Consider the following 15,842-nt stretch of genomic DNA (forward strand, 5'->3'; position numbering starts at 1 on the left):
CCTAGAATCACAGAGTTGGAAGGGGCCTCCGGGGTCATCTAGTACAACCCCCTGCACAATGTGGAAAACTCACAAACACCTCCCCCTAAATTCACAGGATCCTCATTGCTGTCAGATGGCCATCTAGCCTCTGCTTAAAAACCTCCAAGGAAGGAGAGCCCACCACCTCCCAAGGAGGAAACCTGTTCCACTGAGGAACCGCTCTAAGTCATCTAGTCCAACCCCCTGCACAATGCAGGGAACTCACAAACACCTCCCCCTAAATTCACAGGATCCTCATTGCTGTCAGATGGCCATCTAGTCTCTGTTGAAAAATCTCCGAGGAAGGAGAGCCCACCTCCCGAGGAGGAAGCCTGTTCCACTGAGGAACTGCTCTATCAGAATCATAGAGTTGGAAGGGACCTCTAGGGTCATCTAATCCAACCCCCTGCACAAGGAAGGAAACTCACTAACACCTCCCCCTAAATTCCCAGGATCCTCATTGCTGTCAGATGGCCATCTAGCCTCTGTTTCAAAACCTCCGAGGAAGGAGAGCCCACCACCACCCGAGGAGGAAGCCTGTTCCACTGAGGAACCACTCTAATGGTCAGGAAGTTCTTCCTAATGTTGAGCTGGAAACTCCTCTGATTTAATTTCAACCCCTTGGTTCTGGTGTTCTGTTCTAAAGTGTTCATAACATGTTCTAAGCTTTTAATGTGGTTATGTGACTGGTCCAGGTGGTCAGTGATGTCCTTCCACTGTGCAAGTGGGATCAGACTGCGTTAATTACATCTACAGCATCAGCCACTGGTGGATGCCGTTGGCAAAATGCACACAGCACCGCAGACTCATTCTGCTGTTTGAGTGGTCGCTATATTAAATTATCTGTGTAGGTGCCATGTGCACACCACTGAATCACCATCTGTGTACACGGCATCAGACACTGTTCTTTTTTCTGGCATCACAAAGGTTTTGGTTTTCTCCGTGACCCAAGGTCTTCCCACACACACAAACACAAGCAGCACACTGGCCAAAGTCTAACTGAGCAGGACCGCAGTGTTGGCCTTGGACAGCTGAGATCCGGGTTCAAAACCCCCACATGAAGGGCACATGAAGTCCTCCTGCTGAGTGTGAGCCAGCCAGTCTCAGATGGACCCACCTGGCAGGTCTGGTGTCAGGGAGGGGAAACAGTGTTCCCCCTCCCCCTCCCGCCATCTTGAGCTCCTTGGAGAAAGAGCAGAATACAAGTGAGGGAGTGAACAAAGCGTGGTTTTGACAGAGGACAGGGACGGGGCGGGTGGTGAGAAGGAAGAGGCGGCAAAAAATGCAGGCAGGCTCCCTCCTCCCTCCCAAATCCTCCTGAGCCCCCCTTAATTCTGCCAACCCACCCAACTATTGTTAGGATGAAGAGAGCAGAGCGCTGCACTTGGAGCTCTTCTGTAGCCGTAAGCCTCCTGGCCCCAGCAGCAACTCCACCATCTCGTTACATCTCCTAATTTACCAGACGCCACCCTGTGTCAACAATGCCCTCTGGCTGTCTGCACTGCACAGCCAGTCCTTGCGCAGCAGAACAAACAGGCAAAAAAGGGGGCATTTAAGAAACGGAAACATTCAGAAACCAGCAGAACACTTTAATTTCCCTGCACGTGCTGCTGTAGGTCTGAACGTCACTGTTAACCTACTGAGAAACTTCAAAGGGAGATTCCACCGCAAATGTGTCCAATTAGAACTCATGGAAGAGATTCCGCAACCCCTCTCCTCCTGGCTTAAACAGAGACCTGGATTTCCTTTTCCTATTTGTATCTTTCACAGCGGCCTGACCTGGATAAGCCAGGCCGGCCTGATGACCGGCAAGGGCAAATCACCCTCGACCATCCCAGGCCTTAAAAACCCTACAAGGTCAATCATAAACTGGCACAGGGAGCTCCGACTCTCAAAAGCTGATCCCCCCCCCCAGGTGCTACTGAACACAAATCGAGCTCTTCTGTATTTCTACTGCAGACCACCACAGCTATCCATTACAAATGTTGCCCCCTCGCCCTTATATTTTACATTACCTCTTGCTTGATGAGCAACTGTTCCGCCTGCCTTATGACACTCTATCTCCCTGTGCCCTGAGGGAGAGGGGGGAGGCCGGGACCTCTGCCCTCTCCCTGCGTTCATTATGTGTAACAATCACACCTGTCCCAGCCCCCTGCAGAGAGACCCACACTCACAAGGGAAGCGTTCCTCTCTCGCCTACAGCCCCTCCTCTTCCTTCTCCTCTCCATCTGTGACTTTGGCTATAAACATGCCCAGTCAAAAGATTTTCCACGCCACTCGTGTCGGATGAAATCAGCTCTAAGGAGAACTGAAGCTAGAACAAACCTGGCGCTGTTGGATTCCTGTTTCACATCACCGCTAGGAAGGGTTTCCTTTTCTTCCTCATTTCAGGATGGCTCAACCTTTCTGCAATGCTATGGGGGCTTCTTCAAGGCCTCTTGATGCCTCAGGTGGTATCCCACCCCCACCCATGTGCATGCACACCAATTGATAAGGGTGGATCACCACCAGCCCCTAAAGACAAACAAACTGTGCTCGTGCACGGAGCCTGGTCGCTTCAGGGGGGCTGGTGCAGGAGAATCTCCCCAAGGGGGGCTCACTCGCTGCAGCGCTTTCTACTAAATGGAGGAACACCGATCCCCCAGCCCTAGAGGAAGGAAGGAAGGAAGGAAGGAAGGAAGGAAGGAAGGAAGGAAGGAAGGAAGGAAGGAAGGAAGGAAGGAAGGAAGGAAGGAAGGAAGGAAGGAAGGAAGGAAGGAAGGAAGGAGCCTCCGGACCAGGCAGCTGGAACGTTCAGAACCCAGCCTTGGCAGGTGACTTCACATCAGGCACTCAAGGAGGAACAGGAAGAAGATGACGACTGCAGATTTATACCCCACCCTTCTCTCTGAATCAGAGACTCAGAGCGGCTTACAATCTCCTGTAACTTCTCCCCCCACAACAGACACCCAGTGAGGTGGGTGGGGCTGAGAGGGCTCTCACAGCAGCTGCCCTTTCAAGGACAACTCCTGCAATAGCTCTGGCTGACCCAAGGCCATTCCAGCAGGTGCAAGTGGAGGAGGGGGGAATCAAACCCGGTTCTCCCAGATAAGAGAGCTCTGGCTGACCCAAGGCCATTCCAGCAGGTGCAGGTGAAGGAGTGGGGAATCAAACCCGGTTCTCCCAGATAAGAGAGTTCTGGCTGACCCAAGGCCATTCCAGCAGGTGCAAGTGGAGGAGTGGAGAATCAAACCCAGTTCTCCCAGATAAGAGAGCTATGGCTGACCCAGGCCATTCCAGCAGGTGCAATGGAGGAGGGGGGAATCAAACCCGGTTCTCCCAGATAAGAGAGCTCTGGCTGACCCAAGGCCATTCCAGCAGCTGCAAGTGGAGGAGTGGGGAATCAAACCAGGTTCTCCCAGATAAGAGAGCTCTGGCTGACCCAAGGCCATTCCAGCAGGTGCAAGTAGAGAAGTGGGGAATCAAACCCGGTTCTCCCAGATAAGAGAGCTCTGGCTGACCCAAGGCCCTCCCAGCAGGTGCAAGTGGAGGAGTGGGGAATCAAACCCGGTTCTCCCAGATAAGAGAGCTCTAGCTGACCCAAGGCCATTCCAGCAGGTGCAAGTGGAGGAGTGGGGAATCAAACCCGGTTCTCCCAGATAAGAGAGCTCTGGCTGACCCAAGGCCATTCCAGCAGGTGCAAGTGGAGGAGTGGGGAATCAAACCCTGTTCTCCCAGAGAAGAGAGCTCTGGCTGGCCCAAGGCCATTCCAGCAGGTGCAAGTGGAGGAGTGGGGAATCAAACCCGGTTCTCCCAGATAAGAGAGCTCTGGCTGACCCAAGGCCATTCCAGCAGGTGCAAGTGGAGGAGTGGGGAATCAAACCTGGTTCTCCCAGATAAGAGAGCTCTGGCTGACCCAAGGCCATTCCAGCAGGTGCAAGTGGAGGAGTGGGGAATCAAACCCGGTTCTCCCAGATAAGAGAGCTCTGGCTGACCCAAGGCCATTCCAGCAGCTGCAAGTGGAGGAGTGGGGAATCAAACCCGGTTCTCCCAGATAAGAGAGCTCTGGCTGACCCAAGGCCATTCCAGCAGGTGCAAGTGGAGGAGTGGGGAATCAAACCCGGTTCTCCCAGATAAGAGAGCTCTGGCTGACCCAAGGCCATTCCAGCAGCTGCAAGTGGAGGAGTGGGGAATCAAACCCGGTTCTCCCAGATAAGGGAGCTCTGGCTGACCCAAGGCCCTCCCAGCAGGTGCAAGTGGAGGAGTGGAGAATCAAACCCGGTTCTCCCAGATAAGAGAGCTCTGGCTGACCCAAGGCCATTCCAGCTGCTGCAAGTGGAGGAGTGGGGAATCAAACCCGGTTCTCCCAGATAAGAGTCCACACACTGCACCACTACACCGAACTGGAGAGGAGCCAGAGGTGGCAGAGTGTTCTGAAGACCCTTCTGGCTTGTCCAGAAGAAGAGGAAGAGACCAGCCGGCCCAGCCGCGCAGCCAGAGCCAGGGTGTGCCAGGCAGGATGAGGCCCTTTCTGCTGCAAGCAGGCATCGCTTCTCGACTGCAGTGCCCCACCAGGACTCCACAGCGGTGCCCCTTTGAACCGGCAGATGCTGGAAAGCCCAAGGCTAGGAAGCCGTCAAGAGGCAGGAGAGTTGCCCAGGGAGGGAGGGAGGGATGAGAAGACGTCGTGCCAGGCACTGCCTGAGGACACCAGCCGCCAGGCCCCAGCAAGACGCTCTCGATGCAACTCCTCCTGCTTCACATGCAGCAAGATTCCAAGCTCTGCTCCCCACCCGCAACTGGAGGAACTAAAGGCAGTCTCTTTCTTTTTTTTTGGGGGGGGGGGGAGGGAATCAGCAGCCTGACAGATGGTGGGGCAGAGTCTGGCTCCCCTCCCTCCCTGGCACCCCACTGACCGGATGGCCAGCCCATGTTACCCTTCCACAGAGACAGAGGCCAACTGCGTGTGCCCAGCCTTTGTCAGGCGGGGTAAATGTTTTGCTGGCCCCACGACCCAGAGAGGACAGCCTGATGCTCTGGGACAGCTGCTTCTCTTGGGCAGCCCTCTCCAGCTCAGCCAGGGTCTGGAGAGCGGGACCTGCTTTATGAGCAACAGCTCAACCTGAGACAGAGGACGCCCACAGACTGTCTGTGTGTACCCCCCCACATTACACCGCCAGGGTCCCCTTCCCCCCATTCAGAAGGGCAGAATGTGCAGAAGACCACGTGAAACCAGCCTCACAAGCTGAGCGTCCCCAAGTCCTGAAATCCAGGCTAGCACCACTCCTGTCGCAAGGGCCCCCAGCACCCCCGCTTGAAGAAAACACAGGGCCCAGCTCCAGGCTACCCTGATCTCTGCATCCCACCCCAGCAATGGAGGAGGAAGGGGAGCGCCACCAGGGCAGCCCAGAGAGAAGGACATCTGACCCTCCCCCCACTGCCTTCTGAACCGCTTCCTGTCTCTGCACCCTTCACTCTCCCCAGCTGCAGCTGCCTCTTCCACAGAACTCTCCAGGAAAGGCCGCAGGGCTGGGAGAGAAGTGCAAGAAGAAGAAACACTCCGGGAAATGAGGCCCCGCCAATGCAGACAGCAAATAAGGGAAATTGCCCTGCCAAGGAAAAAAGCAAACGGGAACAGCACTCTCAGGACAAAACACCTCCCCCCCCCCAATCCAGATACTGCACTGCCTTTTGCATGTGTGGGAAGACGGGGGTGGGGGGGAGACGAATATCTCTTTATTTAGCCCTTTCCCACTGCAAAGAGCTCTGCATGGCGTTCATGGATCTCCTTCCCCTTTTCATTTTATACTCACAACAAGACTGAGCAGAAGGCCGGTATGAGCAACAATCCGTGGTGTGGAGCTGCGGTTCAGTAGCACAGCATGTGCAAAAGGAGCAGGCGGCTGGTCTGCCAGAGAAGACCGGGGTGGGGGCTCCTCATCAGGCAGCTCGGATGCTGACTTCCCCTCATTTAAAAACCACCACCAAGACTTTGCCTAAGAGCCAGTTCTGCCCCAAAGCGGTTAAAAATAGCACAGCCAACTTGCTTCCGAAAGCTGCAAGCAAATCCTCCCTCGCCATCTGCAAGGGCCACGTTTCCCTGGCACCAGGCCGGAAGCGCTGCTGGCATTTGACCTAGACCTAGCCTCCTCAGGTTAACAGGTAAACACGACGCCAATGCTTGTGGGCCTGGAAAGCCACGTGCTGGAGCCAAGGTCAGCTTCACCTTCCCAGTGATGCACCGGCCATGCCATGCTGTGCCAACCTACTGCAGCATTGGAGAAGTCCATGCGCTCAGCGGGGGAGGGCCTGAGAGCCACATCTTGAACGCTGCACACGGAGTGGCAATGGGGATGCTGTCGAGCTGCAGGTGACTTCTGGGGGCTCTGCAGGCAGGGGCTTCGAGAGGTGGCTTGCAACCCTGGACTCTCCCATCCAAGTACCAACCAGGGCTGACCTTGCTCAGCTTCCAAGATCTGATAAGACTGGGGTAGCTGCAGCCATTACGCTTCACTTCGTGCGGAGGCCAACCAGCAGCTTCCCTTCAACCTCCAGTCGCTCCGTTTCTGCTGATCTGAGGTCCCAGTCGCGGCAAGGAAACCAACATCCCGCCTCGCCCCCAACTGTTCCCCTACAGCAATCTGCCTTCAGAGATTCCAGAAGTAATCCTCCTTAACTTGACTGATTTGGCCAATGGAACCATAGAATGGCTACCTACTGTAGCACACTCTACATGAGTCTGCCCTTGAAGTCAGTTTGGTACAGACGATGCAATCAGGAGTCAGCCAAGGAGTACAGATCACACCCATTCTGCAGTCACCAGGTTATCCGCTACGAGGGCCCTGGACTCACACAGGAGCCTAAAGAAGCCAAGGCGGCTCCATAAACAGCTTTCTAAGGACTTGAGAAGAAAAAAAAGACACATTTAGGAAATGGAAGAAGGGCCTTATAACCAGGGATGAATATAAACAAATAATCAGGGCTTGTAGAAGAAGACGACGACTGCAGATTTATACCCCGCCCTTCTCTGTAAATCAGAGACTCAGAGCAGCTTACAATCTCCTATATTTTCTCCCCCCACAACAGACACCCTTTGAGGTGGGTGGGGCTGAGAGGGCTCTCATAGCAGCTGCCCTTTCAAGGACAACCCCTGAGATAGCTATGGCTGACCCAAGGCCATTCCAGCAGGTGCAGGTGAAGAAGTGGGGAATCAAACCCGGTTCTCCCAGATAAGAGTCCGCACACTTAACCACTACACCAAACTGGGTCTCTAGAGAGAAAGTTAGGAAAGCTAAAGCTCGGTATGAGCTTCAGCTACCAAGAGATTCTCAAAACAACAAAAAGGGGTTATTTTCTTATGTTCAAAGTAAGAAAAATGCTCAATTCCTTCTTTTCCTCGGTCTTCTCTTGTGAAGGAAACAGGCTCAACGTGGCAAAAACAGAACACACAATGAGGGAAGGGAGCTGCAGCCTAGGATCAACATAAACACCTGGTTTCTTTAAATGAAACAAAGTCCTCAGGGCCAGATGAGCTGCATCCAAGGGTACTAAATGAACCTGCAGATGTAATTTCTGAGCCTCTGGTAATTATTTTTGAGAATTCTTGTACAACAGGTGAGCTGCCGCAAGACTGGAAACAGGCAAATGTTGTCCCCATCTTCAAGAAGGGGGAAAAGGAAGATACAGGTAACTACTGGCATGTCAGCTTGACATCTATTCCTGGAAAAGTTTTAGAACAAATCATCCAACCGTCAGTCCTGGAAAATTTAGAAAGGATGACTGTGATTACTAAAAGTCAGCATGGTTTCTCAAAAACAAGTCCCAACAGACTAACCTTATCTCTTTTTGAGAAAGCTGCTACCTTGCTGGATCAGGGAACTGCTGTAGACATAGTTTATCTTGATTTCAGTAAGGCTTTTGATAAGGTTCCACATAGCATTCTTGTTGACAAGTTGGTAAAATGTGGGTTGGATACTTTTATTGTTAGGTGGATCTGTAATTGGTTGACAGATCGCACCCAAAACTGCTTGTGAATGGTTCCTCATCTTCTTGGAGAGAAGAGACAAGTGGAGTGCCTCAAGGATCTGTCCAGGGACCTGTTTTGTTTAATATCTTTATAAATGATTTGGATGAAAGAAGAGAAGGAATGCTTATTAAATTTGCAGATGATACTAAATTGGGAGGGGGAGTGAATACAATAGAAGACAGAGTCAAGATACAGGATGATCTTGACAGGCTGGAAAACTGGGCTAAAACAAATAAAAGGAATTTTAACAGGGATATATGTAAAGTTCTACATTTAGGTAGGAAAAATCCAATATGTACCCGTATTTTTCGCACCATAAGGCGCTCCGGACGATAGGACGCACCTTCCTCCTGGGGGGCGATCCGCTGCCTCCGATCCCGGCGCTTCCTCCATGCCTGCCCGCCTGGCTCCAGCTCTGACGCTTACAGCAAGCACCAGGATCGCTCCCTCTGCCCTCCGATCCCAGCGCTTGCTGTAAGCGTCAGAGCTGGAGCCAGGCAGGCAGGCGCGGGGGAAGCGCCGGGATCAGAGGCGGAGGCAGCGGATCGCCCCCCCCCCAGGAAGGTAGGTACCAGTACCTTCGCTCCATAAGATGCACACACTTTCCCCCCCCCACTTTTTTTTGGGGGGGGGAGTGCATCTTATGGTGCGAAAAATACGGTAATTATAGGATGGAGAAGACTTGTCTTGGGAATAGTATAGTGAAAAGGATCTAGGGGTCTTAGTGGACTGTACACAGAACATGAGTCAGCAGTGTGATGCAGTGGCTAAAAAGTCAAGTGCGATTTTGGGCTGTATCAACAGAAGTATAGTGTCCATATCAAGGGAAGTGATGGTATCGCTCTGCTCTGGTTAGACCTCACCAAGAGTACTGTGTTCAGTTTTGGGAACTACAATTTAAGAAGGATATAGACAAGCTGGCAACAAACATGGTGAAGGGTCTGGAGACCTAGGAGGAAAGGCTGAGGGAGCTGGATATGTTTCCCCTGGAGAGACTGAGAAGCGGCAGGATCACCATCTTCAAGTCCTTGAAGGGCTGTCCTATAGAGGATGGTGCGGAGTCATTTTCTGTGGCCCAAGAAGGTGGGACCAGAACCAACGGGTCGAAAATAAAACAGAAGAGTTTTTGACGAAACATCAGGAAGAGCTCTAGTCATCCCACAGAAGGGGTTAAACAGAAATGTCCAGGAGGATATTTTCATAAAGGGACCAGAGGTGGAGTGAAATGGAACCACGCAGAAGGGCACTTTTGTAATGGAACAGGATGATGGCAAAATGCAGCAGTCATGGTATGCATTAGCATGCTTTTACCACACTGCCCTTGACATTTGGAATGCACTCCCGTGCCCCTTAAAACAACTTTTCATTCCACCTCTCCAAGTTCTGTGATCCTTGTCTTCAGGCCTGTCCTCTTAGCCCACAACTGCTGAGTGTACTTAGAAGTCTTTGGCAAGGGAACTCGTCCCGTGTCCTCCTGTCTGCTTGTTATTTCTGAAGCGCCCGTGCAGCTCACACAGCATCGCAGAGCAGAAGATGCTGGGCAACCAGATCCCCTGAGCCCAAGAGCCATATTCAAGCAGGCCCCACCATATTGTCAGCCAACATCCTTCGCAGCACGTGGACCAACTCCCGTGAGGACACAGGGGACAAAGTGGCCTGAGGATGACCCTCCGCTGGCCCACCCCTTCAGCCACCAGGAGGGAAGACAGCAAGGGCTGGAAGTGAGCCAAGGGGAGAGGCAGATGCCATACCTTTGCGGTGTGCAGCTATTCCTCCCACCTTGGCCTCTGGGCAGGCCCAAACAATTAAAGAGAACAAAGGAGAGTTTGAGAAAGAGGTTTAGAGAGGAAGGAGAGTCTGCCCCCCCCCACTTCCTGCCAGACCTGTCTTCATGAGCTTCCTTCCTTTCACTCTTTCTTGGGGGGGGGGGGAGGGCGGAGAGAGAGAAAGAGGAGTTCGTATCTCCTTATTGTGCCTGGCCTCACTGGTTTCTCTTAGGGTGCACAGAACTGCTCCAGGACCTGCTGTGGCGGGAGGGGGGAGACACCAGAAAGACAGGGACAATGCCCTCCCCTTTAGTTCAGCCAACTCCATAAACTGCAGTGATTGTGAAGGCAAAAGATGATAGTTCTCAGCCACCCACTGTTTTGTGGAAACAGACTCTTTTCCCTGGCTGTAAGCTCCACCGGCCCCTGGATAAAAGCAGACGCCCCCCCTCAGGACACCCAGAGCAGACCAAAGGAGCTGCATTCTAAACCACTGCCCACCAGCTCTATGCAGCGCTTCTCATCACACAAAAGCCTGCATTCTGTGCTGGTCTTAAAGGTGCCGCAGGACTCCAACTTTGTTCTCTTGCTTCAGACTAACATGGCTGCTGCCCGCCTGGGTCCGTCTTCCAAGCAGTCTAACAAAGCCCTGGGCTGCTGGAAGGCCATCAAGGAAATGGTGCAGGATGAGAGGCAGTGTGATGTAGTGGTTAGAATCAAGGTGCCCCGGGTTCTAACCATGGAGGCTCAGTGGGTGACCTTGGGACAGTCACCCTCTCTCCTGGCCTCGCCTGCCTCAGAGGGATATGAGGCTAAAGAGGGTGCTTCCCCTAATGGGGTATGGGTGCATAAAGGACTAAGAAGCTGCCCCACTTTGCTAAATCCAGGAAAGACACAGAAAACCTCAGAGGAAGGAGCCTGGGAGGGGAGGCAAGAGAAGGCGGGAGCTCTGATGGGCCATCAAGGCACAAACTCAGGCCAAGTTCTGTGCTCCGCCTCCTTGTTCTGCAAAATGGTTTCTGCTTCTAGCAGCTGCAGTCTCCTGGGGACTCTGGGGTTCCCCCTGGCCTCCTGCCCACCTGCTGTGGGACTCCCTTTGCAAGGACTGACTGCACAGTACCACTGAAGGCTGCAAAACTGAATTCTGCGATTGGAGATCCACATATCAAGAGCTCATAACAGCTCATTCTGTGCAGAACGTCCCACCTGCCCCCGCCCCAGCAAGCAGGGGAATCTGCTCTGCAGTTGGTGTCTCTGGCCAGGGAGCTGACCACCCCCCTTGTGGCTGGGCCCCCCACTTTTGGCAGACCCCCATGTGCTGCACAAGCATTTCACAGCCTGCCCAAACAGAGCAGACAGCTGCCTGTCATCTTGCCCCCCCCCCCAGAAGCAACATCACAGAAGAAGGGGGGAGGAGAAAGGCAGAGCCTCCCCCAGGATCAGGGAGGGGGAAGCTCCAGACCCCTAGCTAAAAATAATTCTTTTTTAAAAAACCAGATGTTTCCTTTCTTGGCTAAAAAGAAGGGGTTTTTTTTTAAGCAGTACTTGCTCGCTGGTCAGTTCTCTGCACATTCCAGCTGTCAGCAGATACAGGTGGAAACGCTTTGTGGAAGCCAGAAGCCTGCTTCTCTCCAGAGGGAGCGGCAGGGCAACTCACCTAAAAAGGGACATATTTAGACCGATGGTTACTTGTGTGGGGGGTTAGAAGAAACAGGAAGTCCTCGCCCCCGCTCAGAGTGTTAAGACTGGCAATGCCACGGCAGCTGCCTTGTGGTTTCTTGCCAGCTGTAAAGGGGGGGGGGGGCACCTAAGGCTCCACTCGAGAGCCAAACGTGACCCGCTGGCTGGGAAGACCTGGTGAGGGGTGCTCAAGAGGCAGCTTGGAGGCAAGATTAAGGAAGTCCAGCAGGGAAGGGTGCTGTCGGTGGCCAAAAGCTGTTACGGTCTTATATGAAAAAAGAACACAGCAAATGCTAATATTAACCCCAAAAGCGAGCGTAACAACAACAAAAGCAGCTTTTGAAAGACTGAGGTTAAAATTCCCAAGCCCCGTAAGCATGCCAAACTAAATGTCGCACAAAGCTTTGGAATGGAATTTCGTGGCAGTCGCTGCTCACAGTGATAACACACAAGACGCTTAACAATCAACACCAGAGAAAAGATAATTTGTCTTTTTTTCCACCACTGAACATTGATTTAGGTCACCCAAAATATCCACGAGGAATTTGCCTTGAGGTTCCTGCTAAAGGGAACAGAACAACAACTTGAAGGGCTGTCCTAGAGAGGGGGGTGCGGAATTGTGTTCTGTGGCCCCGGAAGGTCGGACCAGAACCAACGGGTTGAAATTTAATCAGAAGAGTTTCCGGCTCAACATTAGGAGGAACTTCCTGACCGTTAGAGCAGGTCCTCAATGGAACAAGCTTCCTCCTCGGGAGGTGGTGGGCTCTCCTTCCTTGGAGGTTTTTCAGAAGAGGCTGGATGGCCATCTGACAGCAATGAGGATCCTGTGAACTTATGCAACACCTAGGCAGGAGGTATTTGTGAATCTCCTGCATTGTGCAAGGGGTTGGACTAGATGACCCTGGACATCCCTTCCAGTTCTGATTCTAAGATGTAATGGGGGAAGACCTCCAACCCTGGAGCACCACAAATCCACAGTTGCTGGGCAACAGGTGTTTTATCTTATTTACTTCATTTATACCCCTCCTTTCTGTCCAACTTACATGGTTCTCCTTTCCTCCATTTTACCTTCACAACCACCTGCAAGGCAAGGCAGCCTGAGGATGTGTGACGGCCCAAGGTCACCCAGCAAGCTTCCATGCCTAAGTGGAGATTCGAACCTGCGTCCTAGTCCACCACTCTAACCACGACCCCACACTGTCGGCACAGTATGAAAAGGGAGGCCCATTGAAATGACTCTGGGCTAGGAAAGGTGATATTAGACAGACAGGATGCCTGGATGTGATCCCCCTTAATCTATCTAGACCACAGGGAGAAGAAGGTGCTGGCTAAAACACTCTTGTCTAACACAAGATGTAAGCCAGTGGCAGTCCAGTTGGGGGGGGGGGAGGCAACTGGGAGGGCTTCTAGTGTCCTGGCCCCACTGATGGACCTCCTGATGGCACCTGGGTTTTTCGGCCACTGTGTGACACAGAGTGCTGGACTGGATGGGCCACTGGCCTGATCCAACATGGCTTCTCTTATGTTCTTACGTGACACAGAGTGCTGGACTGGATGGGCCATTGGCCTGATCCAACAGGGCTTCTCTTATGTTCTTATGTGACACAGAGTGCTGGACTGGATGGGCCATTGGTCTGATCCAACATGGCTTCTCTTATGTTCTTATGTGACACAGAGTGCTGGACTGGATGGGCCACTGGCCTGATCCAACAGGGCTTCTCTTATGTTCTTATGTGACATAGAGTGTTGGACTGGAGGGGCCATTGGCCTGATCCAACATGGCTTCTCTTATGTTCTTCTGTGACAGAGTGTTGGACTGGAGGGGCCACTGGCCTGATCCAACATGGCTTCTCTTATGTTCTTATGTGACAGAGTGTTGGACTGGATGGGCCACTGGCCTGATCCAACATGGCTTCTCTTATGTTCTTATGTGACACAGAGTGTTGGACTGGAGGGGCCACTGGCCTGATCCAACGTGGCTTCTCTTATGTTCTTATGTGTGTGGCCAGGAAACCCAGGCTCAAACTCCCCTTCTTGCCATGGAAGCTGGCTGGGTGACATACTGGTGTTCTAGGACTGCACCAGCCAGAGAGCAGCACTACAAGCACCCTGGAGAAGGAGGGAACATGCCACAGGGCGGCAGCTGCTCTCTGCACATGGTCAGGCTCCCCCACACGCACACCTGGTGAACCAAGAGCCACACAAAGGATCCCCACCCCCTCCAGGCTGAGGCTGATCTGTGGAGGGGGGGGGTTCAAAAGGATTCCTGTCCCAGCAGATGCCCTGCTGCACTGAGCCTCCGCAGACATGGCTCCCTGGAGACCAACGCCTCTTGCTCTCCGAGCCTTCCTGCGGCAGCGGCTGTCAGCCCCCCCCCTCCCTCCCCCAGTACTGTAACCAAGTGAGTGGGTCCTATTTCACAACTGCATCTGTGAAGCTGGGCCTGGCCTGGAATTCCAGGATTTCCTCATACAAGGGGAACCGGCCGAAAGAGATCTTTTTTGGGGGGAAGCCTCCGAAGGGGAGGGGAAGGGAGACTGGCCGGCCCCAGCCTCAGAGCCCTGAGGGAGCCAATGGTGAAAGGAGCCAGGCCTGGAGCTCTCAGAGAGTGCAGAAGGAAGCACAGCGCAGCACACATGAAGCGAAACGGTGCCCAACACGGCAAACACAGAACACAGGATGAGGGAAGGGAGCTGCAGCCTAGGATCAGCATGGGGGTAGTACATCAACAACGTCCTCAGGGCGAGATGAACTGCACCCAAGGGAACTAAAAGAACTTGGGGACATAATTCTGAGCCTCTGGCCATTTCCACCCCCAGAATTCCTGGAGAATAGGTGAGGTGACAGAAAACTGAGGCAGGCAAATGTTGCCCCCATCTTCAAGAAGGGGGGAAAGGAGGATCCAGATAAATACTGAACATCAGTTCGACGTCTCTACCTGGAAAAGTTTTAGAACAAATCCGTCAGTCAGTCCCTGAGTATTTGGAAAAGATGGCTGCGATTACTAAGAGCCAGCATGGGTTTCTCAAAAACAAGCCCCAACAGACTCACCTTATCTCTTTTTTTTTAAAGTTACTACCTTGCTGGATCAGGGGAATGCTGTTGACATTGTTTATCTTGATTTCAGTAAGGCTTTTGATAAGGTTCCACATAATATTCTTGTTGACAAGTTGGTATAATGTGGTTTGGATCCTGTTACCATTAGGTGGATCTGTAACTGGTTGACAGATGGCACCCAAAGAGTGCTTGTGAATGGCTCCTCATCCTCTTGGAGAGGAGTGACAAGTGGAGTGCCTCAAGGCTCTGTCCTGGGACCTTACACACCTAGGAAATGCTGATCGCCACTTTGGGGTCAGGCAGTAATTTTTCTCCAGGCCAGTTCTTCCAGGGATCCTGAGGTTTGTGGTGGGATTTGCCATCTTCTGGGCATGGAGTGGGTCATGCTGAGGGTGTGGAGAGGAGGCATCTGTGCGTTTCCTACACTGTGCAGGGCTTGGATGGCTCTGGAGGTCCCTTCCAACTCTATGATTTTACGAAGGTCAATCTTGTCTACTGAGCCTGGCAGAGGCTCTCCAGGGTCTCAGCCAGAGAAAGGTCTTTCCCATCATCTCCTGCCTAGTCCTTTCAACAGGAGATGCTGCTGCTGGGGACTGAATCTGGGACCTTCTGCATGCCAGGTAGAAGCTTGACCACTGAGGCATGGCTGGATTGCTCCACCTCTCTGCTCAGACGTGTTTGGGGCAGCAAAAGGCAATGCCAGACTCCAGGAGAGTCCCCTTCTTTAGTTCAGAACGCTTCAGCAGGGGCCGAAAAGACTAAATCAAAAGCAGAGGAAGACAGCATGGAGCCCACGGATCTCTGATTGAGTCATATTTCCCTACTTGTGCTTCGGAAACAAACGTGGCCACGGCCACAGACTAACACTGGCATGACCCTCGCCTCCCCATCCCTGACCCACTTTTGTCTACGTCTGTACTTGGCTCAAAAGAAAAAGATGCCGATGTCCCCCCCTCCCCCCGCCGCCATTCCCAGCTGCCAGACGATGATCAATACTCCAGTCTCCTATCACAGGGTTCCAGAAAGATGCCGCACTCCCAAGGGAGGGGCACAGAGGTTTAACTGGTGCTGCAGCTTCATTTCCAAGTGGTGCCCCCCCCCCCCGGAGTTGTGCTCTCTTCTATCTGCCAGGGGAACAATCCCTTTAAAAAAATTATTTATAGCCCAGCCTTCTTGCTGAGTCTCAAGGCGGCTCCGAGCAAGGTAATCAGACAGCTCAGGACATCCCATAAGCAATGCAAAAAGGGGGGGGGGGGGGGGAAGTGTCAGACATGGAATGTCAAACAGCCCCAAAAATGGAGCTACAAAAGTAG

At 52.8% G+C, this 15,842-nt stretch overlaps 1 protein-coding gene across 1 annotated transcript in view; it reads right to left on the bottom strand.

The window, feature by feature from the left end:
* LRCH4 (leucine rich repeats and calponin homology domain containing 4) overlaps window positions 1-15,842 on the bottom strand; it is a 59,273-nt gene that overhangs the window by 21,701 nt on the left and 21,730 nt on the right. The gene's annotated exons all lie outside the window — the stretch shown is intronic.

The sequence above is a fragment of the Heteronotia binoei genome, chromosome 15 (assembly GCF_032191835.1).
Source record: "Heteronotia binoei isolate CCM8104 ecotype False Entrance Well chromosome 15, APGP_CSIRO_Hbin_v1, whole genome shotgun sequence".
NCBI lineage: Eukaryota > Metazoa > Chordata > Lepidosauria > Squamata > Gekkonidae > Heteronotia > Heteronotia binoei.